This window comes from Panthera pardus, unplaced genomic scaffold (assembly GCF_024362965.1).
Source record: "Panthera pardus isolate Hobbes unplaced genomic scaffold, ASM2436296v1 HiC_scaffold_5, whole genome shotgun sequence".
NCBI lineage: Eukaryota > Metazoa > Chordata > Mammalia > Carnivora > Felidae > Panthera > Panthera pardus.
The window spans coordinates 13605268-13621177 of NW_026526980.1; the positions used below are offsets into that span (position 1 = coordinate 13605268).

Genomic DNA, 15910 nt, shown 5'->3' on the forward strand with positions numbered 1-15910 from the left:
GAAAAGCCCTTATCAGGAACTGCTTTGTGCCACCGAACTCCAGGGGATAGACTCTTGGAGTCACATAAAACATCTAAAGGAAGCACCCAGCCCTGACTGAACCCGCACACCATCTGGTGACCTGAAAGTTAAGGTTTCCCAGAATTGAACAGGACAGCATCTGATAAGACAGCTTTCCCAAGATGTCGAGACTAGGCCTGTGTACCTTTTCTCAGTGTTGTTTCTTTTCTGTCTTTTGTGGAAAGATAATGCCCTTGTCTGTATTTTCCAAGCCCTGGTGAAAGGGAAAACCTCTTTTCCTTTCTTTCTTTCTTTTTGAAAATTTTTAATGTTTAGTTATTTTTGAGAAAGAGAGCAAAAGAGGAGCAGAGAGAGGGAGACAGAATCCGAAGCACGCTCCAGGCTCTGAGCTGTCAGCACAGAGCCCGACGTGCGGCTAGAACTCACAAACTGTGAGATCATGACCTGAGTCCAAGTTGGATGCTCAACTGACTGAGCCACCCAGGCAGCCCCCTCCTTTTTTTTTTAAAAAAATGATTATTCATTTTTGAGAGAGAGAGAGAGAGAGAGAGAGAGCGCAAGAGAGCATGAGCAGGGGAGTGGCAGAGAAAGGGGGACAGAGGATCCGAAGCGGGCTCTGCACTGACAGCAGTGACCTGATGCCGGGCTTGAACTCATGAACTGTGAGATCATGATCTGAGCTGAAGTTGTAAGTTCAACTCACTGAGCCACCCAGGCGCCCCAGAAACTTCCTTTTCTGATTATGGCCTTTTGGAAATGGCCTCGTCTTGATCTCAGGACAAAATCATCTTTCACTTGCTTTTCCTGAAGGGTTAGAAAGTTCAGAATCTACAAGTCATCTGAACTATTAACCGACTTTGAATTCTTATTCATATTCATGATTTTTTAAATTTATGACTTTACAGACTGTATTATTGATAATATTTGGTGCAAACAGTTCTTTTGTTATGAGTACGACTTTAAAATGTCTTTGAAGTTTTGCTCTTTTGCCCAAAGTTCATCAGTGATTGTTTCCTCTTTATACCTGCACTATATCTTCCCAAATGTACTTGGCTCATTCTTTTTTTTTTTTTTTTTAATGTTTATTTATTTTAGAGAGAGAGAGAGAGACAGAGTGTGAGCAGGGGAGGGGCAGAGAGAGAGGGAGACACAGAATCCGAAGCAGGCTCCAGGCTCTGAGCTGTCAGCACAGAGCCTTACACGGGGCTCGAACTCATGAAATGCGAGTTCATGGCCTGAGCTGAAGTCGGATGCTTAAACTGAATGAGCCACTCAGGCACCCCCGACTTGGTTAATTCTTTGAGAGTGCTCTTGCAGCATCCACCACTCTGCTTTCATGGCTGCTTTAAGTGGAGACTTCTAGAAGGCATACGTGAGTCCAGATTTGCCTCCTTTGGGGGAGCACCTTTATCCCTGAGGTTGGAATAAGTGCCAATAAGTACTTTTTCAGTTGCCTACTTTCAGACCTAGAGTCCTGATTTAGAACCACCATACAATTTGGAATGGTCATGTTACTATTTCTGGTGTATAATTATTTGAAGTTTTGTATTTTGTTGCCTGTCAGTCTTCTTAAAGATAATGTACCCAAGAAGATGATGTTGGCGCAACATCTCGAGATGGTCTGCAGTGCTTAACCATCTTGACAAAAAATGGACCACAGATGGGAAGGGCCTGAGAGTTTCTCCTTCCAAGCTTCCTTGTTACTCAAGTGTGGCTTTAAGTAGCTTCCAGCTGCTACGCGCGACAACCAGGAAAGGTCCTGCCTGGTACTGAGGTACCACTAAATGTAGAAAACTTGAATCTTTATCAGCAGTGCTTTTCAAAGAAAGATCTTTATCAAAGGGGGGGAGATAAGACAAGGTTAATAAAAGGAAACCTTGTTTAGGATGGAGTTGGGAGGCCGGCAGGGGGAGCTCTCATGCTCAGCGCTAGTCAACGACAGAGCCAGCAGGAAGAGACGCACCTTGCACGGGATAGGCTACCTTAGCTAGTACTTTACTGCTCCAGCAGGAGGAAGACCTGGCAACAGCCCAGCCAATGGGAGGCAGTCACAGCTCAGCCAATGAGAAGCCACTGTACTTCAGACTCCCACTTTCCTCCAGTGGACTTTTCGTTTAGAAGGGCCTTCCCTACTTCCCGCTTTCCCCTAGGAAAGAGCATTCCTCTCCTTTGTTCTCCAGACTTGCCTGTGGTTCTGCCGAAGCTTGCTGGTCCTAGGTTGCAATTCTCTGCTACTCCCAGATAAACCCATTTTTCCTGGTAAAATAACTGGCACTTTTATTTATGTATTTAAAAGTTTATGTATTTATTTTGTGAGAGAGCGAGCACACACGAGTGGGGGAGGGGCAGAGAGCGAGGGAGAGAGAGAATCCCAAGCAGGCTCTGCACTGTCAGCGCAGAGCCTGACTTGGGGCTCAATGTCACGAACCATGACACCATGACCTGAGCTGAAGTCAAGAGTCAGATACTTAACCAACAGAACTACTCAGGTGCCCCCCTGGCAGTGTGATTTTTAAGGTTAACAAGGGTTACTTATTCTCAGACCATCTTCAAATTTAAACATGATTTGTAAGGATTTCTCTCATTACTTAAAGACAAAAGAAAACAATTGACACAAATTCAATGTTAAAAATATTTTGGAGGATTTGGTGTTTATTGACACAAACACAAAGTTGGCAAAGTGAATTACGGGAATATTAATTTTTTCTTTTTCCTGTGCATTTCGGGGGCTCAGGGTTTTTGACGATGCGGGTGCCATTTAAATGAAAATATGAAGTTGATTTGGTTTTGATACTTGCAAAGACCACTGCACAGTTCCAACTTTCTATTCAAGCCAAGAAATCACAGAAATCTCATTAAAATGAGATTTTGAGAAGAATTGAAATTTTTTGCTTTATGTGCAATTTTAGATCTATTCCCTCTACCACTCAAATAGACCTTGAATCTTAACGTGTTATAAAAAAAATGAGGCCAAGACTTTTTTTAAAAAAAGATTGCTTTTAATTTTTCTTCATGTGTAGAAAATATATTTCCAACATAGAAAAAAATTTAAATGCAAAAGTTTTGGTGTATGTATTTCTGTGCAGTTTTCTGGGAAGGAGGGGCATAGCTTTCTTCAGCTTTTTCGAGGAGTCTGTGGTGCTCATAAAGGAAAGAACCATAGCATATGGCCAGGTTGGGCACTGTGACCTCTTTTCCACCTGGTTTTAATTACTCCCAATCACTGGTTGGTTAGGCTGCGAGGTTGTCGGTGTGCCTTTGTACCTCAGCCAACTACCCTTTGAGACCCCCCCCTAAACTCAGGAAGTTTAATCAGTCCAGTCCCTGGCCCTTAAATCAATCAGGACCTCATTGAAGTTCTGCGTGAATCTCCCAAAGGTAAACAGATTTCTATTTAAATGTTATTGCTCTCATTAGCATCAGCTGTTTTCATTATAAACGTGCTGAGATGTACTTTCTAATCCAGTTTATAAATTATGCTTACTACTTTGAGATGTTGAAAAATCTATCTATCTATCTATCTATCTATCTATCTATCTATCTATTTATTCATTCATCTCTGAGGAGCCTTTACTACCTCGCTCAGTGGACCCTTTGCCTGTGTGGTCTCTGAGTTCCTGCTCTTAAAACCTGTGGTTTATCTTCTGCCCCCAAGTGTTTCTTCTTTGACTCCTTTACTGGCATGTTTTTCCTCCTTCCATGCTATTGAATGGCTGTCCTTCAAGATCCAGTACTAACACGTTCTTTTTTTTCTCTCTACACTGGTTCCTGCAGAGTAGCCAGCTACCAAGTTTTCACCATCCTGTCACCTCGGCCCTCGCTTCTGCTTTGTGCACTGCAACCTGGCTTCCTGGGGCGTGGTAAGTACTTTTAGCTGGTCTGTGGTTTATTTCAGTAGTTACATATTGATTGGAATGTTGCCTTCCACGTATAGCAAGGAATACTGGTTTCCAATTACCTTAGTTACATGAAATTTCCTATTTAAAAATGCACTTAAATTAAAAAATGAGTTGATTGACAGCAGGGATTGACCAACTTTTTCTGTAAAGGGCCAAATAGGAAATATTTTCAGTTTTGTGGGCTACATGGCCTGTATTGCAACTACTCGATTCTGCCGTGGAAGCTTGAAAGCGGCTGTAGACAGTCGTACACAAATGGGTGTAGTCACGTTTGGCCTGCAGCTTGCTGAGCCTTGATTTCAAGGAACTTATTAAAACAAGAATTCAGGGAGTAAGTGGACATAGTAGAAACCTTAAAGCGGAATGTACATGTTTTAGGATTGAGACACTTGGTTTAAGCTATCCCTTTGTTCAGTATGTGTTCTCTGTTGCAACTACTCTGTGCATTCAGGGTGCTCAGAACATACATCTTCTGTCTTGAAGGGGCTTAGTCCACACAGAGAGACAGACAGAAGAACAGGTAATTACAGTAGGCATATGTGTGCCTGTGCGTGTAGGAGGAAGAGTGGCTCTGTTGGTCCTGAACAAACTTCCCTTTTCCCCACCTTCTCTAGAATATTCACCTATACGTTATTATATACTTTATGCTAGCTTTTGCCCATTTTACAGACAAGGAAACTGAGGTCCAGAGAGGTTAATGAATTGCTGAAGGTCACAGAGCTGGTAAGGGGAGGGAGCGGGATTTGAACCGGATAGTCCGACTCTAAGATCAATGTCCCTAGTCCCCACAGTGCTCCCCTTGCCTCAGTTACCTTGACTAAAGAATTAGTTCATCCCACCAGGACTATTCGGTATAGCAGAAACCGGCCTAGTCTCTGAAAAGTTGTCAACCTAGGGAAATGCCCTTGATTTCCTCCCTCTCACAATACCCCTGCAAAGGTGACTCAAGCAGTGTAGATGGGAGAAGCTGGTCTCTTCACCTGCACCAGAGGTGGACTGAGGACTTGCTTACCAACCAGAAGCTGTAGGTTGTAGGTTAACAATCACCCTGCACTTCTGTATGAGTCACTAGATGTTGGACACTCTCCTAGGCACTTTGCGTGGCTTGTCTGTATAATTAATTAATCCTCATAACAACCATTTGAGGGGGTGTATTAGTTTCCTATGGCTGCTGTAACAAATTGCCACAAACTTGGTTGCTTAAGAGAAATTTTTCTCTCTCTTCGTTCTGGAGGCTGGAAGTCTGAAATCAAGGTGTTGGCTAGGATGTGCCCCCTCTGCAGCCTCTAGGGGATGCCGACTCTCCCGGTGTCTTGTGGCTGCCCCTGCCCCGTCTGGTGGCCCCCGCCCCCTCTGCTCCCTGGCTTGGGGCTGCATGACTCCCATTTCTGCCCCCACCATCACATGGTATTTCCCCTGGGTGTCTGTCTCTGTGGCTCCAGATCTCTCTCCTCACAAGGACATTGGTCATCACACTTCGATGCTACCCTAATCCACCAGGATCTCATCTTAATTTGATGATATCTGCAAAGACCCTATTTCCAAATAAGGTCACATTCACAGGTGTTGGGGGTTAGGACTTCCAACTTTTGAGGGGGGACACAATTTGACCCACAACAGGGAGGTACTGTTACTGTTTCCATTTCATAAGTGAGGATCCAAGGCAAGGCATCGTGAAGTTAAGAACCTGTCCAAAGTCAGGCCGCCAGGGTGGCTCAGTGGGTTAAGCGTCCGACTTCAACTCACGTTACGATCTCGCGGTCTGTGAGTTCCAGCCCCTCTGTGCTGACAGCTCAGAGCCTTGAGCCTGCTTGGGATTCTGTGTGTTTCTTTCTCTGCCCCTCCCCAACTTGTGCGTGCGCACACATGCTCTCTCTCTCAAAAATAAACAAACATTAAAAAAACAAATAAAAGAATCTGTCCAGAATCAAACAGCTTTATTAGCAGAACCTGGATTCGAACTCAGGTATTCTGAGAGTCTGTGCTCTTAACCACTGTGTTAACAACTGCTTTGCCTGCAGAGCTGCCTGGCTTGGCACTTCAGGCACGCCGGGCCCTCCCTCCCGCGGCATCTGGTGACAACAACCATGCACTGAATTAGCTGAACACGAATGTCTAAAGCCCTGTGGCTGCATCAGGGTGGCTCCCAGGAGCCTGAAGACAGGTGAGGCGCTCGGCTGTGCATGGGGATTCTTGTTTACCTCAACAGGGAATCAGGCTCCCAGTGCGGCCAAGTTGGGCACATGACCAGCTCCTGCTGCCACCCAGGTAATTGGTTTTCTGTGTTCATTTCAATAATGAACGGCATTAAAGGAGGCTGGAGATGCAAGGGAGATACAAGCATTGTGGAAGGAACAAAGAGATTTTAATGTGTTGAGTCGGGTTCTGGGAACGATGAGGGACATGATAATCGAGTATTAAAACAGAAGAGATTATGCGGTGGTCCTCACACCATCCATCACCGCCCTCGTCCGGGGCGGGTGGCAGAACTGAGTCTGCCGAGATCCCGGCATTATCTCCGCAGTTTATTTACATCTCAAATCAGGTTGCACTGACAGCAGCTAAAGAAATTCCAGGGAAGAGATGTAACTGCATGATCTATTTCCTACAGAAAGTGCAAACACAATACAGACTATCTGGTTAAATATATCATCCCAGAAATGATCCAACCGCCGAATGCTTAAGTCTGTACTTTATATTTCTCGTTGTCGTGAGACCATTACACGCCCTCAGAGACCACCTGCCTCTCCCCTTCTCTACCTTTCTGTCTGCTCCTTCAAGACCCCTCCTTCCCCCTTGCCTGAGATGTCAGTGCTCCCCAGGGCCTGACTTCCACATTATTTCCTTGTCTCCATATTTGCCTGGACAGCCTCATTTCCTTCAAGGCTTTCACTACCGGCTGAATGTGTACTGATGACTTCCAGACTGACCCTTTGGAGGTGCCCAACACTTGTTTTTCCCTTCTCAGTTATTTACATGGCCCTTCTCAGTTAACTACATCTTCATAGTTAAAACCTAGACAATATGAGGAGTCTGCAAAACCCCCCCCTCTCTTCTTTGTCCTGTATGTGCCTGGTTCCTGTCTTTATGGGAGAGCAGTGCTGGGTTCTTATGACTCCTTCCAGAGGCTCTTTACATATATAGAAGAAAATACAAATATAAATGCTAATTTTCCCTCGTTTTCTCCTCAAATGTTCTACACATATTCTGCACTTTGCTTTTTTCACTTTTGATCTTTCCATGACAGTATTTAGAGAAGTTCATTTTTTTTTCTTTTTATTTAAAAAAAATTTTTTTTGAGGGGCACCTGGGTGGCTCAGTCGGTTAAGTGTCCGACTTCGGCTCAGGTCATGACCTCATGGTTCTTGGGTTCAAGCCCTGCATCGGACTCTGTGCTGACGGCTCAGACCCTGGAGCCTGCTTCAGATTCTGTCTCTCCCTCTCTCTCTGTCCTTCCCCTGCTCACTCTCTGTCTCTCAAAGGTGAATAAATGTTAAAAAATTAAAAAAAATTTTTTTTGGAAATGTTTACTTACATTTGAGAGAGAGTGAGAGTGTGTGAGCAGGGGAAGGGCAGAGAGAGACTGAGACAGAATCTGAAACAGGCTCCAGGCTCTGAGTTGTCAGCACAGAGCCCGATGCGGGGCTCGAACTTACGAGCCATGAGATCATGACCTGAACTGAAGTCAGACACTTAACTGACTAAGCCACCCAGGCACCCCTTTTTTTTCTTTTTTAAATTCACAATTGCACAGTGTCCCATTGTCTGGTGGCTGTCCCATAATTTATTTTGCCAGTCTTCTAACAGTGGACATTTGAGTTGTTTCTAGTCACTTGATGTGATGGTTAATTTTATGTGTCATTTTGTCTGGGCCATAAGGTGCCAAACATTTGGTTAAACATGATTTCTGGGTATGTCTGTGAGGGAGTTTCTGGATGAGATTAGCATTTGATTCAGTAGACTGAGTAAACACATTGCCCTCCTCAATGTGGGTGGGCCTCATCCAATCAGTTGAAGGCCTGAAGAGAATACAAGGCTGAAGTATTCTCTCTCTGCCTGTCTTCAAGATGAGACATTGGTCTTCCTTGCATTTGAACTCGGACTCAGACTCAGACTGGAACTATACCACTGACTTTCCTGGGTCTGGACTTCTCAGCCTTTATAATTGCATAAGCCAATTCCTTATAATTTCTCTCTCTGGATATAGTTATAGATAGATGAATAGGGAAAGATAGAGATATACAAAGATACAAATCCCAAAGGGGGTATAGATCTATTGCCATGGTTTTCTCAACACATGCCTTTCTAGCACCTCTGATAGGTGAGGAGGAATCCAGAGAGAGAGAGAGAGAGAGAGAGAGAGAGAGAGAGAGAGTGAGTCGGGGAGGGAGGTTGGTAAAGACTTCCTACCCAGACAGGACAGCAACACTGGCTCAGGGAGAAGGAGGAGAGAGTGTTAGGGAAGGAAGATATAATCTCTGGCTGGGCCTTTTTTTTTTTTTTTTTTAAGAGATAGAGTGTGCGAGTAGGGGAGAGGGACAGAGGGAGAGAGAGAATCTTAAACAAGCTCTATGCTCAGTGTAGAGTGTGATGTGGGACTTGATCTCATGAACCTGGAATCATGACCTGAGCTGACTGAGCCACCCAGGTGCCCTCTGGCTGGGCCTTCTTTTATCAAGAGCAATCATGATCTTGACTGATTTGGATTCTGGGCAGAGGAGCTTATGTGCATTGTTATTATAGGGGACAAATCTTGACCCACTCTTACACACTGAATTGCATTTCCTTAAAATTCGTATGTTGAAGGCTTAACCCCCAAAGTGACTGTATGTGGAGGTAGCGCCTTTAGGGAGGGAGGTAGGGTGAAATGACATCATAGGGATGGATCCCTGATCTGATAGGACTGATATCCTTATAAAAAAAAGGAAGAGACAACAGAGTGCTGTCTCTCTTTTTCCCTCCATGAGCACAGAGGAAAAGCATGTGAAGATACAGCAACAGGGCAGCATCTTCAAGCCAGAAGAATATCCTCACCAAAACCAACCCTGGAATCTTGATCTTGGACTTCTAACCTCCAGAACAATTAGAAAATACATGTTTGTTGTTTAAGCCACCTAGTCTATGGTATTTTGTTATGGAGGCCCAGCAGACTAATGTACCCATGTTGTTTTAATTAACTTTAGTTAGATAAGTAAGAGTTACTTTGAATCTCCTTGTAAAAAAAAAAAAATTAATCATTAAAGAGTTTTTAACCAACATCTCCTACCTTGGTTCTTTAACCCGGCAATTGGCAATCTGTGGCCCACCGTCCCTATCTGGCTCTCTCTCTCTGGTTTTGAAATAAAGTTTTATCAGAACACAGCTTATTCATTTATAGATTGCCTGTGGTTGCATTTGACATATCTGTGATTATCTACAGCAAAGACCTTATAAGGTCTGAAAAACCTAAAATATTAACCATCTGGCTCTTTATAAAAGATCACTGACTACTGCTGTAGACCATTTCCAGATGTAAGCAGTGTTACCAGTTTGGTGTGGATTATTTCAGTTTAGATGGCACAGCATTACTTGGGGTATGCATGTGTGTGTGTGTGTGTGTGTGTGTGTGTGTGTGTGTGTTATAGTAATGGTATCCCATCCTTCTGGGAGTCTTGGATTTGTCCATGTTAGTAGACAGATCTACTTCACAGGTTTAACTGCTGCATGGTATTCAAAAGTATGAACATACTTTTTTATTCCATCATTTTCTCAATGGACGTTTTGCTGTTTCCAGTTTCTTCTTCTTTTTTTCACCCACCAAAACAGTACCACAATAAATATCCTTTATGCACATGGGTGAGTGAGTGATTGTGATTGATACCAAGACTAGAATTGCCATGCCACGAGGCAGAAACGTTTTAAAATTTGGTCATACTTTTTAATAGATTATGCATTTATGTGATTTGAAAATAAAAGATATACAAGGTATACATTGCAAAATCTCACCCCTTGTTTTCTAATCTATTTTGCCCTCCCCCACCCCTATAGATATTAGTTTCTTGTATATCCTTCCAGAGTTTCTTTATGAATAGATAAGAATAGGTATTCCTATTTTGTCTTATATATCTTGTATTCTTTTATATCCTTCCAGGGTTTCTTTATGAATAAAGAATAGGTATTCCTATATTGTCTTCTCTCTTACACACAAGGTAGCATCCTATCTATATACTTTTTTATCTCATGATTTTTCTCACTTGACAGTATATTCTGGAGATCTTCCCGTAACTGTAAATCTTCTCATATAAGTATACGGAGCACATACCCATGCCTTTTTACACAGTATTTAGTTTGCATAGTATCTCTTTATGTGGATGTAGGTTATTTACTCCATTACAGAGGATCACTTCCCCGCCCCCCCATCTGTTGCTACTGTATAAGCAAGACACGCACATTTTACATTTCAAGAGGTACAGCCATGTTACCCTTCGAAGGGGCTGTGTAGTTTGCATGCATTTTTAAGGAGCTGAAACAGCAGACAGTTGCGTGCACTGTATGCTCCAGCAAGTTCAAACTCTTGTTGGTTCCCAGAACCTGACATATTTTGTCATGTGTCCTTGCTATTCTTTTTATTGGGGCCTCCTTTTCTACGCTTTGTCTGTCTAGCTGACTCTAAAATCTTCTGAGTTTTGTCTTGAAAATCTGGGAAGCTGTCACCAACCCCTATAAGTACAGTTGATTTATTCCCTTTCTCTGACCACAGACGCTTGCCCACATTCTATTTTTGCACCTTTCACATTGTGATTTTTATTTCTTTACCAGTCGTGTCTCCCTTCTTTCATTGTGGACTACTTGAAGTGAGAGACCATATTTTTAGCCATCTACGTATTCCTAAAGCCCAGGACAGTGCCTATTGTGGAATGGCTGTTCAATAAATGTTGGCTGGATGAATGAATTAACAAATGATTGCTACAAACAGAGATGAATCAACCAAACTGAATTTGGACAATGAATCCATGGGTGTGTTTATCCACTAGTCTGCCAATCATGCAGATCAGCTTATCTGCATGTGCCGATGGAATTTCCACGTAATTTGCATGCTGGAGGGGGAGGCTGCCAATTCACAAAGGATTCTTCTAGGCATTTGTCATTCATTAGAGAACATAAGCTTGCACTGGTGTTTATGCAGCACAATGTCAGCCAATTAGAGGGGATTGTAGCTTGGAAACAAACATCTGCTTGATGCTGGGTAAATAATATTTAGAGTCTGGTGTTTTATAACTGCCTATATGATTCATTTGAATCCCATATAATTTAGTATTTGATCATGTGGGACTCATAGAGATCATGCCCGTATGCAAGTTACAGCTGCAAAAACCATACCTGGCATTTCTGACCATGGCCTCAGGTACCAAGAGATGCTTTCTGGTTGAGGTGACACCAGGGACTAGAAGTAAGAGTGTATCCAGTGGTAGCCACCTTCCATAAAGAATAACAGATCGACACCTCTCTCCAAATTCTATCGTGGATAACCCTTCGGTAGACAACTCACGGAGTACTGGGAAAATAGGAATATCTTCTGTCAGCCTTTGACAATTGGTTCTCCCTTTTCCAGGGAGAAGGAGGTTAAAATAAATGTAAGGGAAGTACCACTGATCAAGTTCCTTTTCTATCCCATGTTCTTCTCCAGGTTCCAGGCGCTTTTCTCACCTTTTATCCATCTGCAGCTCACAGCACTATGGGGTCAGAATTTTCAGTTACTATTTTACAAATAAGCAAACTGGGTCGGAGGGACTTGTCCCAGGCCTTCAGCTAGCAGGCAGCTGTGTTGCAAGTGAAAGCTGATCTGCCCAAGCCTCCCAGGGTTCCCCTGCCCCCCCCCCCCCCCCAAGCCTTCCCAGAGGCTGTGGCCAATGGTATTTGGTAGAGCCATTGGCTGTGACATAGCTCTGATTCTCTGCAGATAGTGCTGGGTGGATTGGCTGTGAAATCTGTCCCCCTTGCTTCCAAATGAGATAATTAAATGCTTTGGTATCTTGGCCCATGGGGTTTTTAAGAACATCATCCAAGTGCTTTGTGTGATAAGATGAGGGACCTGATGAAAGCCTGCTGCAGGTGGATGTGTGCATGTAGCAAATGACAGCCAAGTGGCCAAGAGGGCAGGATCTTTGCTAAGCTAATAATATTGCCTACCAGTTTGCATCACCATCCTCAGAATTTTAACAAATGACTGGGCCACCGGTTTTCAACAGAATCATCTATGGAGCTTAAAAAAATATGCATGTCTGGTCACCACCCACAGATATTCCGATTCCATGGTTATTTTAAACAAGCTTTCCATGCTATTCTGATGCACAGCCAGCTTTTGGAATCTACAATCTAGTCTATGGATCATTTGAGTCATCAGAACTTGAATAAGGATTGCTTTCTTTGGGTACATCTTTTCTTGATCACATCAAATCAATCTCTCCCTCTCTCTCTCTCCTTCTCTCCCTCCCTCCCTCCCTCTCTCCTTTTCTCTCTCTTATATATTTTTTGCTAGCAGTCAGAAATTCTTAAAAGCTTTTTGCCACAAAACCATCTGCTGGAGAAATCTCCCACTAGGTTTCAAATGCCAAACTGTTCCCAGTAGCAATTTTCTTTATTATTTTGGGGAAAAGAATGAATTACATTTCTTTCCTATGAAAGAAAATACTTTAGAAATAAAAATGTTCATTATGGACCAGTGGCAGTTGCTTATATTTTTGAAAGAAATAGCTTTAATATTAGACACGTGTTCTGTGAGTTTACTTCAGGTTTCCCTTGCGGGCTTGATTCTTGCCTCAAGGACTAGCAGTATGGGTGACGGCAGTCTGGGGGTGCTCTGGCGGGCAGTGGTAACCCTGAACGGAGACCAGTTTGGTTCAAAAAATTGCAGGATGTTTTTTGACTTCCTGATGCCCACATGCTTTACTGAAGCAGATCATACAATGCTACAAGCCTAGCTTGAAGGTTTATATGGGTATCACCTTGCATAATCCCTTCCCAGTTCAGACCCTTCCCCCATTACCATGAAAATTCCCATCCTGTGGCAAGTAACAGGAGTGTTCTTAAGAGACTTAGAATAAGCCTGAAAATGCTTCCTTTGCCTCCATTTGGAGATGGTTTTCCTTAAGAGCCTCGTTGGATGATCTTCTAAACCTTTGAAATTCATTTGCTATGGCAGATGGCTATCTATCCACCAATATCTCATTATCCCCGGAGTTGCTTCTGGGACCAGGGACCACACAACCCAGCTCCCCTTGCATCAACATGTGGTCACTGGATTAGCCCTTAAAGGGAACATGAGCAGAAGTGACATATGTCACTTCTGGGTCAGGGTCTTTTCAGAAGTGGGTACCTTTTCCATTCTTTTTCTTTCTTTGGTGAGTGCAGGTAATGTCAAATCCCTCGGGGAAAGTAGAATTATGAGATGGAAAGAACCCAGGCCCCTGAGTCACTGCATGGAATGAAGTTGCCTGCTGACCACAAACACTCCCACTGGGCCTCGATGTGAGTGAGAAATAAGCTCTCATTATGCTAAACCACTGAATTTGGGATTTGCCTATTATAACTGCATGGATTGCCCTCATTAACCATACACTGGCTGATCAGCCAGCTGCTGAAAATCTTCATCTGGTTTAAGGCACTTTGACCTCCTAACACAGGGATGCTGATAAAAGCAGTGACTCCTAATGTCCAGCGTGGAACATACAGGATAGGTAAGGAACTTTTGTCCTGTAACCACTGTTTGCAGAGAGAAGAGAGTGATGTTTGTTACCAGATAATGGGATGAGTAGAAAAGGATATTAAAGATAAGAGAGGACTGTAAAAGCAGTGCCCATTGGGACAGGCAGGCAGACAGACAAATGATTTCTGCTCCTTCGGATGGGGGAGTATTTCCCACCCTGGTCCTGTTTAAGCCACCGATGACAGGATTTGTATCCTCCACTGTGCTAACCCTGTGGGGACAGTTCTGGCAGTAACCAGGGAAGAGGAGCACTTTGCAAATAACACGTTTCAGTATCAATAACAATAAATATCCTTGAAAGTCTCCACAAACCAGGCAGCAGGCTAGGTAGAGCGAGGACAAAAAAATCTGCCAAATTATATGTCTTCAAAGTGCTTACAAAGCAGTCAGGGTGACAGAACATAATAATAATAAATATTAAGGAACAGAGGCCAAGTATAAAGTGAATGGGGGAGAGGGAGCTGACACAGGTCTTCAGGAAGGAACAACCACATTTGGGCTGTGACAGGCATCAAGCAGAGACTCCTGGCTGGGACTCTCATTTTGGCAGCTACATCTGGGTGAAGTGCAAATAAGAAACAAAGTCTCAAACCAGCCCTACTTGGTGTTAACCCTTCACCTGCTGGATCACAGGTAGATTGTGGAAGGTTCTTTGCGGGGGTGGGGGGATTGTGAGAGTGGCTTTTTCCAACCAATCAGAAGTATTTCATTTTAGCAATCCACACCACTGCACTTGTGCCTACTGGCCAAATACTGACCTGGTATAGAATTATAAAAACCAAAACATTACAGTGAAAATGGAATCTCATCATGATCCCACCCCTCAGAGAGGACTGTTGCTAACAGTTTAGGGTGTATCCTGCCAGACTTTAAATTTTGTGTGCAAACACAAACAAGATCTTACTATGCATTCTGAACCACAGGTTTTCCTTTTCTCCCCTCCCAAAACAGAGTGTATTGTGAACATTATGTGATGTGGGCACACAAAAGAATTACCTTATGCTCTTGCTTTTCCTTTTATCTCCTAATTAGAAGTTGTGGACCTAAATCAATACCATTACTGAAGTGTTTTTATGCGCTACCAAGCTGCATCCTTCCACTCGCACAGCATTTTAAGCATACGTTGTTGTTTGGTGTTGCTGCAAGCTCCATTACAAGTCCTGTCCTCCAGCTACTCTTCCTCCCATTATCTTCCTGGTTGTTTTTCCAGTCTCTCGCTCCATGTCCTGCAGGGCTCAACCCTGGTCTTGACCTCCTAAGTGTACTTTAGCTTTGGAAGGATCCGTCGTGAGTTGTTACTTTCTCGGTCAGATCTCTTGTACCTCTCTCTCTTCCTTCATGCTTTCCCTGGTTTAGTGTTCTGTCTCCTACACCTGGTCAGATGCTGGGAAGATCCTCAGTGGTCTCCAGCCCCTACTGTTCCTTAGGCTTGTCTCCCGGCATCTCACACCAGGAGTCAGATGGTGGAAGACTTTAATTCAAGGTTATGTTGTTTGGGTTCTAAGCTGTAAGTAAGAGGAGCAGATGAATTGACAAGTGGAAAGTAGTGTTTGAGGAGGATGGTGGGAGTAGTAAGGGGTAGTATAGAAGGTATGGTGCACAGTAGAATGACTTAAGCCTAGATTTGTGGGGAGGGCAGCCAGGGATCTGTCTGAGGTGCTACACAGGGCGTGCTGAAACACCACTGGGTATTTAACCACTGGATATTTAAGGTATCTATTTGTATTTTAAAAAAATTTTAATGTTTATTTATTTGTGTGTATGAGAGAGGGATGGAGGGAGAGAGAGAGAGAGAGAGACAGACAAAGCAAGAGCAGAGGAGGGGCAGAGAGAGACAGAGAAACAGACAGACACAGAATTCGAAGCAGGCTCCAGGCTCTGAGCTGTCAGCACAGAGCCCGATGTGGGGCTTGAACTCATGGACTGCGAGATCATAACCTGAGCCTAAGTCAGGCGCTTAACCAACTGAGCCACACAGGAACCCCATATTTGTATTTTTTTTTTTAATGTTTAATGTTTATTCATTTTTGAGAGGCAGAGAGAGACAGCATGAGCGGGGGAGGGGCAGAGGGAGACGGAGACAGAATCTGAAGCAGGCTTCAGGCTCTGAGCTGTCAGCACAGAGCCCGATGCAGGGCTTGAACCCATGAACCATGAGATCATGACTTGAGCTGAAGTCGGATGCTTAACTGACTGAGTCACCCAGGCACCCCATCTATTTGTCTGTTTTTATTTGCAGCAGCAG

At 43.6% G+C, this 15910-nt stretch overlaps 1 long non-coding RNA gene across 1 annotated transcript; it reads left to right on the top strand.

Annotated features, from left to right (window-relative positions):
* The first annotated feature begins 1999 nt into the window (after positions 1 to 1999).
* Positions 2000 to 9176, top strand: LOC109255601 (uncharacterized). The gene is made up of 4 exons (XR_002075320.2): positions 2000 to 2280; positions 3257 to 3399; positions 3796 to 3881; positions 8893 to 9176. It is a non-coding gene; the product is annotated as an uncharacterized LOC109255601 (long non-coding RNA).
* Positions 9177 to 15910: the final 6734 nt, after the last annotated feature.